The following is a 14,683-nucleotide window of genomic DNA, read 5'->3' as shown; positions in this document are numbered from 1 at the left end:
ATCAACTGCGAAGAAAACCTCATTAGAAAAGTTCAGGGCATAAAAAGTATTCTGCAGTAGTTTTATTGCTCTGTTCGTGCACATGACTCTCTTAAGTGTCAGCTGTTGGGGGTTACTTCTGAATTTGAGACAAGGAAACTTGACATATGGTTACAGGCAGAAGATGTACAGTGAGGGAAGATAGTTTATCTGGAAAAGGAAAACCTGTTTGAGAAACTTTTTGGTGTTAACTGCTATCTTACTCTCTTCCATTTGAAAGTGTGACTATATTCTTGATATCTCCACTGAAGTAGGAAGGTGGAAAGAACTTCAGAGAGGAGAAAAATGTCCTTTAAAAATAAAGTTTAAACATTATTTATCAACTAAATACCCTCTTGCCAACAGACAGGAATTCTGATGACACAGTGATGGGTGCAGGTAGGCCAGATAAGATAAACAAACAGACTCCTCAGGCCCTCCAGTCTATAAAGGTAACTTCAGCACTTTTCAGGTTAGCTTTGTTCCTCACTTTAAAGCAGTGTTTGCATTAAAAAGAGACTCTGGTCCCTCTGAAGTGTTACTGAGCTGAGGCAGCCTGAAGGCAGGAGACCCTTCATGTAATCAGTGTTTTCCTTTACAGTTCAGCATCTTTGTTAGCAATGTTTCTTGCTCAAAAGTATGTTGAATGCATTGTAGAAATACTATGCTTTATAAGAAACACTGTAAAACATACTGTGATAATACATGCAGTTTTGCAAAAGGACTTAGTATGACACACAAATCTAACTTTTCCATTTCCACTTCCAATATTTCCAGTTTCCATTCCTACATGGTGGCATCAAGACCTTCTTGACTATTTGAAAGAATAATATTGCAGACGGTTTAAATGTCACCACTTTGCACAGAAATAGTGTCTTAATGTGAGACTATTGCAACCACAAAAAGGAAGGCTTGAGTCAATCTAAACTGTATCTTCAAATCTGAATTGAATTATTCTGAAATAAAAACAGCAATTTAAAAAGCGACACTTTTCTCATGAGAATTAGGATAGTGAATACAGAGATATCATTGAAAATTTTTTTATCAGTATCAATAATTTATGAAATTAACTTGTTACAACGCCATTGCCAGCCTGTTTTAACAGTGATACACTTTCACAAATGTTTAGTTAAACATCTGAATTTGAAGTCTAGTTCTAGAACTACATACCAAGCATTCAAAATGTTTACATCTTTTTCATTATTAATTACAAAAATATTAGTGTAGTAAGGCAAATGTCTTTGTTTCTATACCCCATCTTTCACTCACACTTCAGAAGAAGAGGCAGATAATAGGTAAAAGGGGAAAGCAAGTATCTTGTTTCATGGTGGAACCAGGAGGTGCTAGCTCTTTTCAGATCCCAACAAGAAAGGCACAAGCAGGTACAAGACAGATAACTATTTATTGATACAGTCATGGAAAAGGTGATAGCAAGTTCTAAAATCTTACATCTCTTCTGATGCAGGAAAACCTGCGATATTTCAGCATTGGATGGAACTCTGCTCAGGGCACAGCATGCTGCACAGATCCCATGCATGGTGAGCTTTGGCAGATGTAAGGCCATGACTATTCTTACAGGGTCTTGCTCACAGTACTGGTCCGTCAGGCACTGACAGCAATCAGTCCTGGAATGTGGATAAACCAATAACATTGATTGCATGTACATTAATTAACTACAAGTTGATTATGTATACATTGCTTAATTAAATTATTGATTAGATACACCTTGTGGTCGACCAGTACTTATGATATAGAGGCATACATCAAATTGGCCATTATGTCGATCACCAGCTCCTTGTACAATAGTCCTCTAGGCTGATCACTACAAGTGGGAAGGATTAAATCTTTATGTTGATGAGTCTGATGCCTACAACATGCGATGCTGTGAGGGCATTTGCTTGTTTTAGTACAGGGCTTTGGACATTCAGAGTAGAACAGAAAATAAATGTATAATAGTGTATAAATTCTAAGCAGTGCAAGATGATTTCTACTAAAATAGACATAAAAAAGAAATGTAATACATTAACCCTATAAAACATGACTGATCTGTCTGTCCCCCAAATAATTTTCAAACCCTGTATTGATATAACCAAGGAGAGTATTCAGATTAAAAATATTAATTTGGTATAAAGAAAAGAACATTCCCTTGGACTCAAGTATTTTTTTATATTTTGAATTTGTTCAACAGTTTTTGTGTTAGTGGGGCAGTTTAACCAGTGCAATTGAATACATGCTGTAATTTTCATCTGCCTGTCTATCTGTCTATTGGCTTATCTGAAAAAAAGAACAAAAAAGTATGCTATTATAATGAGTGCTAGCCATGAAATAAAAACAACTGCACTTAATTTCTTGCTCTACTATAAACCCATTTTATAATCTTAACCAAATTGCCTGAACAAAGATCCACAGAAATATTTTGAGATTGTTTCTAAATTCTCAGCACCTACGACCCCCTGTTCTGCTGTGAGGACCACTCTCCCTAACCTATGACCACATCAGCTGCTACAGTGCCACTGGTGTTCACAATACTGTGTGAAAATACAGTGTGGAAACCGCTGATTTGGGATGGCCAAGCAAATCCATAGGGCAGACTCCTGAGCTAGTTCTTAAAAAGCTGGTACTCAGGCCAGTGACGTAGATGAAAAGCAAGAGAGCTGCATCAACATGTTTTCATGTCCTGGCTAGTTCATCCTGGTTTTGAGTAGGGCCAGTTAGCTCAAGGTGCAGTCAGATGGAGCTGTACCACCTTCACAGTGTTGGGACTGGTGCTTTGTTGGAGATAAACTGTTAATCATCAGAACTTTCTGTTACATGAATGCACAGATATTCAATTCCCTTCCTCCCAATCAATAGATTTATGCATATATGTATGATGTCTAACACACAGGAGAGAGGGAAAATAAAATGTGACTGAAACTGTTGAGTCTGTTAAAATATTCCTCAGTAACAAAGCTATAGCCAAAAATAATTTACACTACACAATGAGTCATGCATCCGCCTTCCATCCTTGAGTAATGGCAGGATGTGGGGAAGAACATGTGCTACCTATTTAATGAGAATTATGAAGAGATTCATTTAAATCCATACCAGCTTGCTACTGCAAACTTCTGTATCACATCAAATTAAATCAGTCAGCCAGGAAGCTCTGCTGCTAGACATGCCCTTCAATGCAGACACTGGTGCCTCTCTACCTTGCTGAATGCATCTCTCATACTGTAATTTAGAAAATGATCCCTGGAAATGTTTTACATCTGAGGACTCGGTTCAGACAGGTTTTTGTCTAATAACTGTGGCCACACAAAGCACGATATTAGAAACATCATCTTATATTAGTAAAGGGTCAGCTCAGAATAAAGCTGTTGCCATCACTGCTAATCAAACTCAAGAGTGGAACTGGACTAACAGTGAAAATATTAAGTCAGATCTTTTTCACAAAATGATTTGCTTTGACTCTGCTTATGTCCCCATTATATTCTCTCTCCACAGCTGCTGACAGGAATACAAATACAGTGTGTGTATCTCAGGACAACACAAACTTAAAAAGCTCTGTAAAAATAGAATTGAGTAAACACATCACTGTTTGAGCATGGCAACATCATAATGGGACACAAAGTCAGGAAAAGTAATTCTACTGTTACACAAAGACATCAAAATATAATAAGATATGGTAATGTAGAGTTAAGACACCCAAACATTGTAAACTCTACATTGTAATGACCCCACATAATAACCGTACCTTTGAATTACTTTGTATTAATTTAAATTATATCCATCCTCCACACTGAGGCATCACAAAAGCTTCAGAATAAAACTGTTGTTTTCAAATATAGAAAAATGGTTATGATTCGTTTAATTAAATCTGTTGTTTGACTACTCTCATAAGAGTTACTGAAGGGTTGAGATGAGCTTTTCTTTACTGTATCTAAACATTAAATTTCCGTACTAATAACTACTGAGTTTACATACAGTTTTTTTTCCTCACATATAAATCTGTGAATAAGATAATTATGTAGGCAAAGTGAATAGAATGTACAGTATTATTGAAATAATTAATTTAAAAAATACTGTAAGAACTATAATATTCACATGGAAATATTTGGCACTCCCAAATTTTCTAATTAAGTTTAAATGGAACAATTGAAAAAAATAATTTTTCATGAACTGTATGAAAGTCCAGAGGAAAAAGGTGTTATAACAACAGGGACATATTATTTTCTTTTGTGTATAACAAAGGGGTGAAATCCTTGTTTCATCTACAAATCAGATCCTGACATTTCCTGTTGATCCTAGACTAATGACTTAGCAACATATTTATATACTGTATCTATATATGATACCCACAATGTTCGTATCAAGTTACACTTCAGAGTTTCATCATGTCTGTTGACCAGGCAGCTGACATTTGCCCTGTGATACTGAAGATGGAATTCTTCTGATCTTACATGTTTAATTGGTCTCTTCTGAGTTTCCTCTATAAACACAGAAGGATGGACCTTGGACAGCATCATTCATGTAATCATTTAACAAGTATTTAAAACAAGTAAGATGAATTATTTTCTTGAGATTCCAGGTGCTAGTGAACAGCTTAGGCAGATGATGCCTGTGACATATAATAATATATTGTATAACAATAATATACTGTATTTTCATCCCTTGATCTCTTACCATATAACCTCTCTTCATATATGTTGTAACCTTTTCCTTCCTACATGCCTTCATCTCCTTTGTCTGATGCTTAGACTGTTAGCTCATGGATGGTGCTGTCTTCTGATTTTGTGCTGTGCTTCTGTGGATTCTGTCAGAAGAAAACCCATAAAGAAATAAATAACTGACATTATGAATGAATAAGGTTAAGTCATTTTCAGAACGTACAAGAGGAATATCTAATTTTTATCCCAATGTGATTGCAGATGCACAAGGTCTACTCCAGATCCATAAATCATAATAAGAGACCTAAAACACAATTTCTGTCTTCAACAGTATTAGTGTGTAGTGTAATAAGATCAATGCTCTCATCTCATTAACTGTTAGATTCAAAAAGTGGGATTTTCCAATTTCTGTGAGGTCTCTATGCTCTTTAATCATCTTATAATATTTTTTGTTGACACAACAAAATTGACAAAGTTCATTTCACGTTACAAACTTCCAGTGTTCTCTGTCAGACAATAATGCTGATATAGCAACAGCGTAATCATCACAATCAACTGTGATGTTATTCATGGCATGGAAAAATATTCCCTATATTAGACTTTCCAAATTAAAATGTAAACTCTATGATTACCTAAGGTACTTATGGTTTTGTCTAAACTTCCCTTTGCATGTAATATTCTAAAGGATATTGGAAGGTGAATGAAGAAAGACCACATAGTGAATTTTCTAATAGGGAAAAAGTGGTTTTCCAGTTACACATTTAGATTACCATATTTACTTTTGGTGATCTATCACTGAGGAAAAATGTATCATATATAGTATTAGAAGAGTGGGGAATACTGCTAAGAGAGGTGGCTGTAACATCAGTTCGAAGCTCAGGGAGTAAAGCAGGATATGACTGACCACACCCTTGAAGCTGGCGTCTTTGCAATATGATTCCTTTGCAAAGGAGGGTGGTCTTTGTTTTGGATAAAAGGCTGTCAGGACTTGAGTGGATCAACTGGTAGTGTAAATGTTTCTTCCTTTGTTCATTAAAAAAGTGTGGATGTCCCCCTGAGTTAGACAGGTCAACATGGGAGGGAAATGAATATACAGCTCAGCCCAACAGAGAGTATAAAAACTATACAACTATCAAAAGTGATCTAAAGGGAGCAATGGGCTTGAGCTGGCACCAACCCAATCCTGGTGATTGATGATGCTCAGCATCATGACAGTGAGCATATTATATAGACACCAGTAATGGGAATCATATTGGTATTGTGACTGAACTGTGTACTTCAGTTGCTATATTTTGCTAAGCGTAACTTACATTTGTATTTTGTTATGCAGTATATTTTGTAGCATTCCACTAAATCAGAAAGCCCATGTAATATCAACTATATTCAAATAAGAAAATATAATATTAAACATTACACTCTCCATGTATGGAATATCTAAAAGATGGTCAGAATATTGGACTCTGGCAAGTAATTTCTCTGTTTGTCTTTCAAGTTGGGAATTATTAGACTGTAAAGCCTTGATCCATAAAAAGGTCAGAGGTAAAATTTGTAGTGTGAACCTTAAAATCAGTGGATATCTAGGTACCTGAAAACTAACTCTGTTCAGATTAGTTTCCTTATTGTATCTTATATTCTTCATGACATTGGCCTCATCGTTCTCTTCTACCTTCTGTTGGGATTGACATCAGTAGAAACACAGTAGATAATGGACAACATAGATTCAAGCAGTGTCAGTCAGAGTGGAGATTAAATTATGCCCTTCATTTTATTCCTGTATTTTCTAGCCTTCATTAGTCTTTTTATTGATGATAGAGTTAGAACTGTTGTGACTAAAACTTGTTGCTTTGGGGGAGTAAGAAAGGCTTCAAGACAAATAGCTCCTAAACAAATTTACAATGATGACATTTGACCTTGGAAAAAGCAGATGTACAGAACCATAAAGATAAGGAACTGCAGAGCAAACACCAAACCAGAACAGACCACCCCTCAAGGGCAGTATATATGTGATCTCAGAACTGAGTTTGTGCAAAAGTGAAAGTTAACTAGTGGACACAGTGAGGAAGGGTATATCCTTCACCCAGAGACCCCTGACAACCACCCAGAGACACCAGCAGGCATGCGCAAAGGGCAGTTGTATATGATAATGAGTTATCTGAAAATTAATGAATATGTATATATTTTCTCAGAACACTAATGAATATGTATGTAAAGTTTGTATAAGTTATGCAACTAACGCTGTGCGGCCACGCACATTAGGAGGAGCGATCCCCTGTGCATCCAGCACTACAATAAAGAATACCTGCTTAACAGTCATTCGCTCATACTGTTGAGTCCTGATTTCGGCTTTTCATGGCATCATTGAAAAGGAACAACAAAACAACATAAAAAAGTATCTGCTTGTCATCAAAAGCTATGGTAGAGCCATCAAATTTTACATGAATATTTTGGCTGGTAAGACATACTGTCAATAGAATAACACAGTTCAGAAGAGACCTCAGGAGGTTTCTAGTCCAACCTTATGCTCAGAGCAGGGTCAATGATGGGGTCAGACCAGGATGCTCAGGGCTTTGCCCAGGCAGATCTTGAAAATCTCTAACTAAGGAGACTGCACAACCTCTCTGGGCACACTGTTCTACTGCTTGTCTCTGTCCCCATGATGAAAAAGGCTTTTCTAATATCAGGCACTGCTGGTTACTGTTGACCTTGCTGTCTGTCAGAACACCTGGTGTTGCATCCCAGCTGATCAGGCACAAGTCTGTGTCACTGTCAAGGGCTTTTCATTCCAAAATGCAGGACTTGATAATTTCATAAGATTCCTGCTTCTTGTTCCTCCAATCTGCCTAGGTATTTAATGGTAGCTTTGCTCTCAAGTTAAGTGGTCCTCCTAAAACTTGACATAATCTTTAAACCTTAGGACAGTTCTCTCTGTCACTTCCTCCAAGTCACTGATGAAGATGTTAAACATAACAGGTCCCAGGGCAGACCCCTGCAGCACTCTACTTGTTACCAGGCATAAGGTAGAGAATGACCTATTGACCATGATACTCTGAACCTGCAGTCTGGTATGCCAACCAGCCTTTTACCAACCTAGTTGTCTACCCATCTAGACCATAACATCAGAACTTTGGTACGGACCCGATTTTGAATAACAGGAAGATATGTAGAATACCACTAATGTTTTGTTTGTAGTAATTGATGTAGTCACATTTACAGAAGCTTATGGTTCTCTCTCTTTTTTTTTTTTTGTGAGGCGAAGGCAAATGGCCAAGTTTCCTATGGTGTTTATGTTCTGAATATGTAGTCTGAGCCGTAGAGTGGTTCTCAAAGGTTCCTAGTTGCGTAGTTTGAACTCAGTCTGAAATACAAATTGTGTGGGGGTGCATGTGTCTTTTGAAAACTTCAGTAGGTGGTGATTTGAATCTTTGGACGACTACAGAGCATTTATTGAAGCAGAAAAGATCCCATCTTATTTACGCTAGTATAACGATTCGAATGGTGACGTTCAGCACAGACAACTGGCAAAAAGTAAACACTGGCTCTGTGGAAACCAAAAGAGTTACTGCAAAACCTAATGTGAGACTAGCGTCAAGATAAGATGACCATGCAAATGTCAACTAGTAGAAAGCTAGGGACAGGGGCACGAGTGTGTATAGACTTAGGGAGAAGTTTAGCAGTAGTTCTGAGGGATTAATTTTGTTTAGCTATTGGATTTGGGCACTTAAAGAGTCTTCAAGATGTATGTGAGAGGAAATCACCTTCAATAATGAGACCTTGCTTTCTAAATTAACAAAAATTTATAATGATGAATGGAGCAGCATCTAACAAGTCTAGATTTTCTGCTATGCCAGTGCTTTTTTGCTGACCAAAAAATGAATATGCATATTAATTACATATTAAGCTCCTTACTGAAATGGTCTTTTCTGGACATGAGTTCAGAAATAATTTATGAAAAATGAATATTTTCTTGTTTTATTGTCAGTTGCATGGCTTTAATACAAAGTGATCTGCCCAATAGAGCATGATGAGGGTCCACAATATTTTGGAAACTTTTTTGTTACAATTAATTTTTGCAAATGAATTCAGAGCTCATATGACTGCTCTATTCAGGTTTAGAAAAGATGCACCTCAAGCAGAAGTAATGCACATTTTCTCAAATTGCCCAGACAGTATCCTTCAGCTGTGACCAGGAAGAACCACATTTGGGAAGTTCGGTCTCTGTGCCTATTTCATCCTTGGCCTCACTCCTTAGTCTTATACAAGGGTGCCAGTTAGTGTCAATTATGATGGTGTTTTTTTGTAATGTGGGCATGTGTCTGCAAGGAACTGGACAAATTGCCAACTTACTACTTCTGAGCTGCAAAATAGCTATCAGATGGCCACAGTTTTCAATCACCAGCCATCTGGGTTGAACTTCTAGAAATGATTTGTAAGGCAAAAAGATTTAAATCACAGGTATTTCAACTTATTTTCAGGTATGTATGGCTGCATCTAGACTAGCACATTTAAACAGGATGAGATTATGTGTCCAGCACTGCCTCAAATGTATTCACACCATTTAGTTGGAGGCGTTGGGGGTGTCGTTGAGTCATCAGTGTCCCCAGTTCCTCACCAGGAAAAGTTTGATGCAGTTGGTCTCTTCCTTTTTGATATTTGGTATCTGCTTGTGCTTATTTTTGTCCTTTTTTCTTAACACAGCCTGTATATATGAGGTTTCTCTCCCTTGGTTTTCAAATACTCATTTTTCTGTTCTCTCTTCTACCTAAACTGCTCTAACAAGGTGTTACTCCTGCAGTGACCACTGAGGGGCTACTGAGATTTGTGTTTACAGTCTGGGATGACTTGTACAATTCTGTGTTTACGCTCTCACAAACCACACAGGTAAGTCATTCTACACAGAATAACAAGTAGCTACAGTATAAGCCACATCTATCCCAGACCAAACTTGACTGTTTAGATAATTGTTATCACAGCTGAAACAAGGTAAAGTTAGCATATGCCAGGACAAGCTCAAACAGGTCCTGAGACCATGCCCTGTCAGGTCAATACAAAGACTGTGCCCTTTAACTAGCAATGAGAAACTATTCTGTTTACTAGACTAAAGGCATGGTTTCAGAATGACTCAGGCTTTCATCTGGCCATGTCAGAGGTGAAGGAAGATGCCTTTCCCAGATTTTCATCTGCAGGACTCGCTGAAGTTCATAGTGAACTGAATGTCCCAAGTGATAGTCAGATACACTAAACAACATGCTGTCTTGCACCTAAATACTTCCACATTCTAAGAATGAAATGCCACCAATTCTGCTGTATTTTGATATGTTTAATTCTTAAATATTATGCATAAATGTTTGTTTTTCAAAGCAATAATAATCTCAAAAGAATATTCACTTCAACAATGCAAATGTATTATGAATTAAATGTAAATTCTGCTTTATACTTTTAATTAAGAATACTACAAACTGTAACAACAGCCATCAAGTTGATTTGGAATTCCATCAGTGAAGTGCAAATGAGAAACATATGGAAAATATAGTTTAAATTCCCTTTATTAGGTTGAACATCTCTGTCACCTGTCAAGGAGCAGCAGAATGGATGATCCAATGTGCATTGTAAATTCTGCTGAGCTGAACAGCAATACCTCACCCCCTACATGTCTTGCCAGCTGCAGGAGGAGCAACAGGGAGTAGCAGATAGGTGGAAAAGGCTCATGGCAGTGATGAAATTCTCTGCTACTCTTCAGTGAGATCTGCCTTTGAGAGATCTTTCATGGGTAAGCTTTTACCTAAAATAAACAGAGAGACATTTAACCTTACTGCTACAGACAGAGATTGCTGTTTGCTTGGTCTTTCCTTCCTGATAATTCAGCCACAAAGTGTTTTGAACTGCCTTGATAAAAAGGACAAAGTGACCTTGAATACTGACATAATTTAATTAAGAACCTGTACTTTCACTTGTCTACCTGTAGCAAACCCCCCCTCTATTAAATGAGTGTCATACTAAAAACAGTATGGGAATTAAATTATCATTGGCTATTATTGTCCTTGGGTATGGCCATGAAACTGAGTTATCTTCAGGATGAAAAAGGTGTGGGTTCATGTCAGGTAGGATTCATTTAACTAAACTACTGTGACTACAACTCATCTACAGTAATTACCCCTGAGGCTCCCATTACTGTCAATAAAGAAAAATAGACACCTTGAGAAGTCAGTTTATCTCATGCTGAAGCGCATGCCTAAAACAGGCTGAGTCATGCCCTAGAAAGTTTGCCTTTCAGGATGAAAAGGAAAAAGCTTCTTTGCAGGTAACATGAAACTGGGTAAAAACCTGTGTATGGGCAGCTACTACAGACTAGCTAACATCCAGCAAGTTCAGACTCGCTTTCTGTGCAGCAGCTGCACTTGTTGCTTTTCAAATGTGTGTACACACACAAACAGCAGGACTTTTCATAAGAAGATGCCTCAGTCTCAACAATGAAACTGGATCCAGCCCACTCCTAAGGGTATGAGGAACAAGTACAGCAGTCCCCAGCTATTGCTGGAGGATAGTCAAAAACTGCTAAAGAATTCTACCGTCCTATGTGAGGTGGAAAGGCATTGAGGGCATGAGTGGCATGGGGCAGGAGGGCAGGAGACTACTGTGAGGAGGTTTTAAGCCATTCATGGAGGTGAGAAAAATTAGTGTGGAGGATTTTGAAGTGGAAGTTCTCGATTTATTTTTCTTATGGTGTCACTTTAATTGTAAATTCTCTTTCTCCATGATGCTACTGTTAGCACAATTTTTCTTATTGGGTTGACAGTCTTTCCAGGAAAGCAACTTCTTTCAGCTCTGGTAGGAAAAGGCTAATCTTGCTGCTTTCCTTTCCATGCCATGGAGAAGCCTCTATTATGACTGCTTAACAGCTGTTTTGGGATATCACAAGGAATATTGAGGGAAGTGCTGATTTTGCTTACAGTGGTGCTTCTCTCCAGTTCTCTCCTGGCCTGAATGAGCCTATGTACAGGGCTCTCTTCCACACCTTTGCTGTGAGCTCTAAATTACTAAGAAAACAAAAACACACCCAGAAATCCTATCAAATGGATTCTACTGTAGACTGCTTATTCTCAAGCTGCTGCCTAGCACCGACTCAAAAACAGAAACAATTTTATAAAGATATATAACAGGTGGGGGTGTCAAGCAGGGGATTATTAAACTGTTTCCATCAGTTCACAGCCAGCTCAGTACCCACTGTTGTGGATTTAGGACAGGTATTGTCCTTTGCCATCACTGAAACAGTATGGATGAGATTCAATAACAACCAAGACTTGGACCTTCGTCGCCACCTCAAAATATGCAATTGTGCTTACTTTATTATAAAGCTTTTTTCTTCAATTCATTTGAGATCCATATCTGAGTAACGATCTCTACAATTACTGGTTTTGCTATGAATTGTAGAGATCTCAGGGGCATTAGAACTCTACAGTATTTCCATTGCTTAATTTCAAACTGGTTTTTTATTCACATTGAAGTATCAGGATATTGAAATGTAATGCAGAAAGTCACTGATCTGAAATGACCAGCATAATGTACAGTTTAGTCATCTGAATACTATCTCTGCTGGATTATGTAGCTTTTGGCTGATGTCTTCAGCCTGAAATACAAAATCAGTGCTTCATATTCTAGCTGCCATGTCACATTGCATTGCTTAATACATGTCACATAATGGTCTGCTACAAGAAATCACAACACAGTAAGCTTTTGCAGTCTATTACAGTTATTGCTTAGTAATTCCTAATATTTGTGATGGGAGATGTTAATGAAGCATTACTGTTCTTACATTTGTTTGAATTTTATACAGCTAGTATATTGTTCTTTTATCCATGTCCTTTAGCAGCCAAGAAGAGATTTTTGCAAGTTATGGAGTACAAGAATTATATACAGTGATATGGAGGGAATATTGCTGCTTCAGCTAACCTAAGTAATATGGAACAATAAATGTAGTATTTTCTTTATTATTTCTCTCCATCCATGTTATTCAAATGAAAGAAATTTAATTTGAATTGTCTCACTGCAGATATAAATATGCTACGGATAGTCTGCGCCAGCATCAGTTTAGAAACAGAGTGTCTGATCTGCAGCAGCATTATACCAGGTCTGCTGAAAGCTGCAGTGAAATGTGCACTCAAATGATGTCTCAAGTTAGTGCTTATCTCTCTGCATGCTTGCTTGAATCAAGTAAGAATATAACACCTGCAGTGAAAATCTGGCTGGACAAAAGTTTGCACCTGTCACAACAGTGGTTCAGTGTCCCCCTATTACAATATACAGCATTAAAAAGAAGCCCAAAGGCAAAATGTAGCAAGAACTTGGATGGTTTTAGTTAAATTACTTGTTATCCCATCTGGACTTCAGCTGCTGCAGTTAGAGAACTTCCAGGTTTTGCAGAAACCTGGAAGGCATTCTCTCTCTGCTGGCACCTGGACGTCTAAAGTTGAATTAAGATTCAATTTTTAAATATTTTAAAATATCTCTCTCAAACTATTTCTGATTGATGAAATTGAAACAATACATTTTCAGAGAGAAGTAGACATTATAGGACAGCATAAAGACAGTTATTAAAGACTGTATTTATAAATCAATTTCCCATCTTCAATTGCCAGGCAGTTAAAAGCATTTTATTTAAAATAATTATTTAAGAAGCCTACTGTAAAAATCATTCATCTTTTGAAAGACCTAACAGCTAGCTTTCTGATATGGCAAAAATTAATAATAGTATCTTGTGCCTGGACTTTAAAGTTTAAATAAATAAAAACAGCACACACCTTGATTTTATTGCTGCAGTTACTTGCAGTTTCTAGCCTATGAGGTCTTGAATGCTTTTGGATGTCCTCTTTAGTCCTGGTTGCTATACTTAGATCAGAAAAAATGTGTTCATGTTGCGATGGTATTACTGCTTGGAAAAAAAAAAGTACATTGCTGTATTTTTCTAACATAGTTTCTGAGATCAAACAATTCTGATTTCTCTTACAATGTCATCCTTCATGAAAAACAAAACAACAAAAATACCCCTACTCTTGCTGCAAAGAGCAGCTTATAAAACATTCTACCAGCTTAGAAAACAGAAGGTAAATTTTATATGAAGCTAATTATGAAATATTTTCTAACCTGATAACGGTTTTTGCATATCTGGATCTGGCAGTACAGGTTCGATACCACCATACAGAGAACACACAGCCACCCAAATTCTCTCCTAATACAAGCTCACCTTTTTTTTTCTTTTTTGCCCTCTTACATCAACAGGGAATGTTGTCCTGTTTGTTATCTATTGTACAAATAAGAGATGTAGAAACATTCTTTCTCAGTTCTAAGTGATTAGAGTCTCAGGAATCCCATTGCCATCAACTGTGTTTGACAGGTCTGTGCTGAGCTGGACACTATCTAACAATATTTATGTACTTTTCTATATATGTATATAAGGGACAGGTATACTCTTAACACTGAATGTTACTGTTATGTGGTGGTAATTCCATTGTTTTATTCTGTATAGTATTGGACCTGTGGAAAACATATCAAATGTGATTCTCCCTGTGTTATTCTTTAGAAAAAAAATTGTAATACACAGAGATTCAGAGAATATCCTGAATTGGAAAGGACCCATGAGGACCATCAAGTCAAACTCCTGGTTCCACACAGGGCAACCTAAAAGTTAAACCATATATCTAAGGGCATTTTCCAAGTGCTGCTTGAATACTGGTGGGCTTCAGGCCATGACCAATTCCTGAGGACCTTGTTCCAGTGCTTGACCGTGCTCTCAGTGAAGAATTTTTTCCTAATATCCAACCTGAACCACCCCTAGAGCAGCTTTAAGTCATTCTCTTGTATTCTATCACTAAGCAGCAGAGAGAGATCAGCACTGCCCTCTCTGCTCCTCCTCATGAGGAAATTGTAGACGTGAGGAGGTCACCCTTCAGTCTCCTCTTCTCTAAGCTGAACAATCCTTGTATCGTCAGCTGCTCCTCATAAGTCAAGCCCTCTAGTGCTTT

At 37.4% G+C, this 14,683-nt stretch overlaps 1 long non-coding RNA gene across 1 annotated transcript; it reads right to left on the bottom strand.

Annotated features, from left to right (window-relative positions):
* Positions 1-10,142: 10,142 nt before the first annotated feature.
* Positions 10,143-13,961, bottom strand: LOC135312888 (uncharacterized). The gene is made up of 3 exons (XR_010372509.1): positions 13,806-13,961; positions 13,463-13,545; positions 10,143-10,446 (listed from the first exon to the last, which is right to left on the bottom strand). It is a non-coding gene; the product is annotated as an uncharacterized LOC135312888 (long non-coding RNA).
* Between the last annotated feature and the right edge of the window lie 722 nt (positions 13,962-14,683).

This window comes from Phalacrocorax carbo, chromosome 3 (genome assembly GCF_963921805.1).
Source record: "Phalacrocorax carbo chromosome 3, bPhaCar2.1, whole genome shotgun sequence".
In the NCBI taxonomy this organism is placed as follows: domain Eukaryota; kingdom Metazoa; phylum Chordata; class Aves; order Suliformes; family Phalacrocoracidae; genus Phalacrocorax; species Phalacrocorax carbo.
This window is presented reverse-complemented; position numbering and strand designations above follow the sequence as displayed.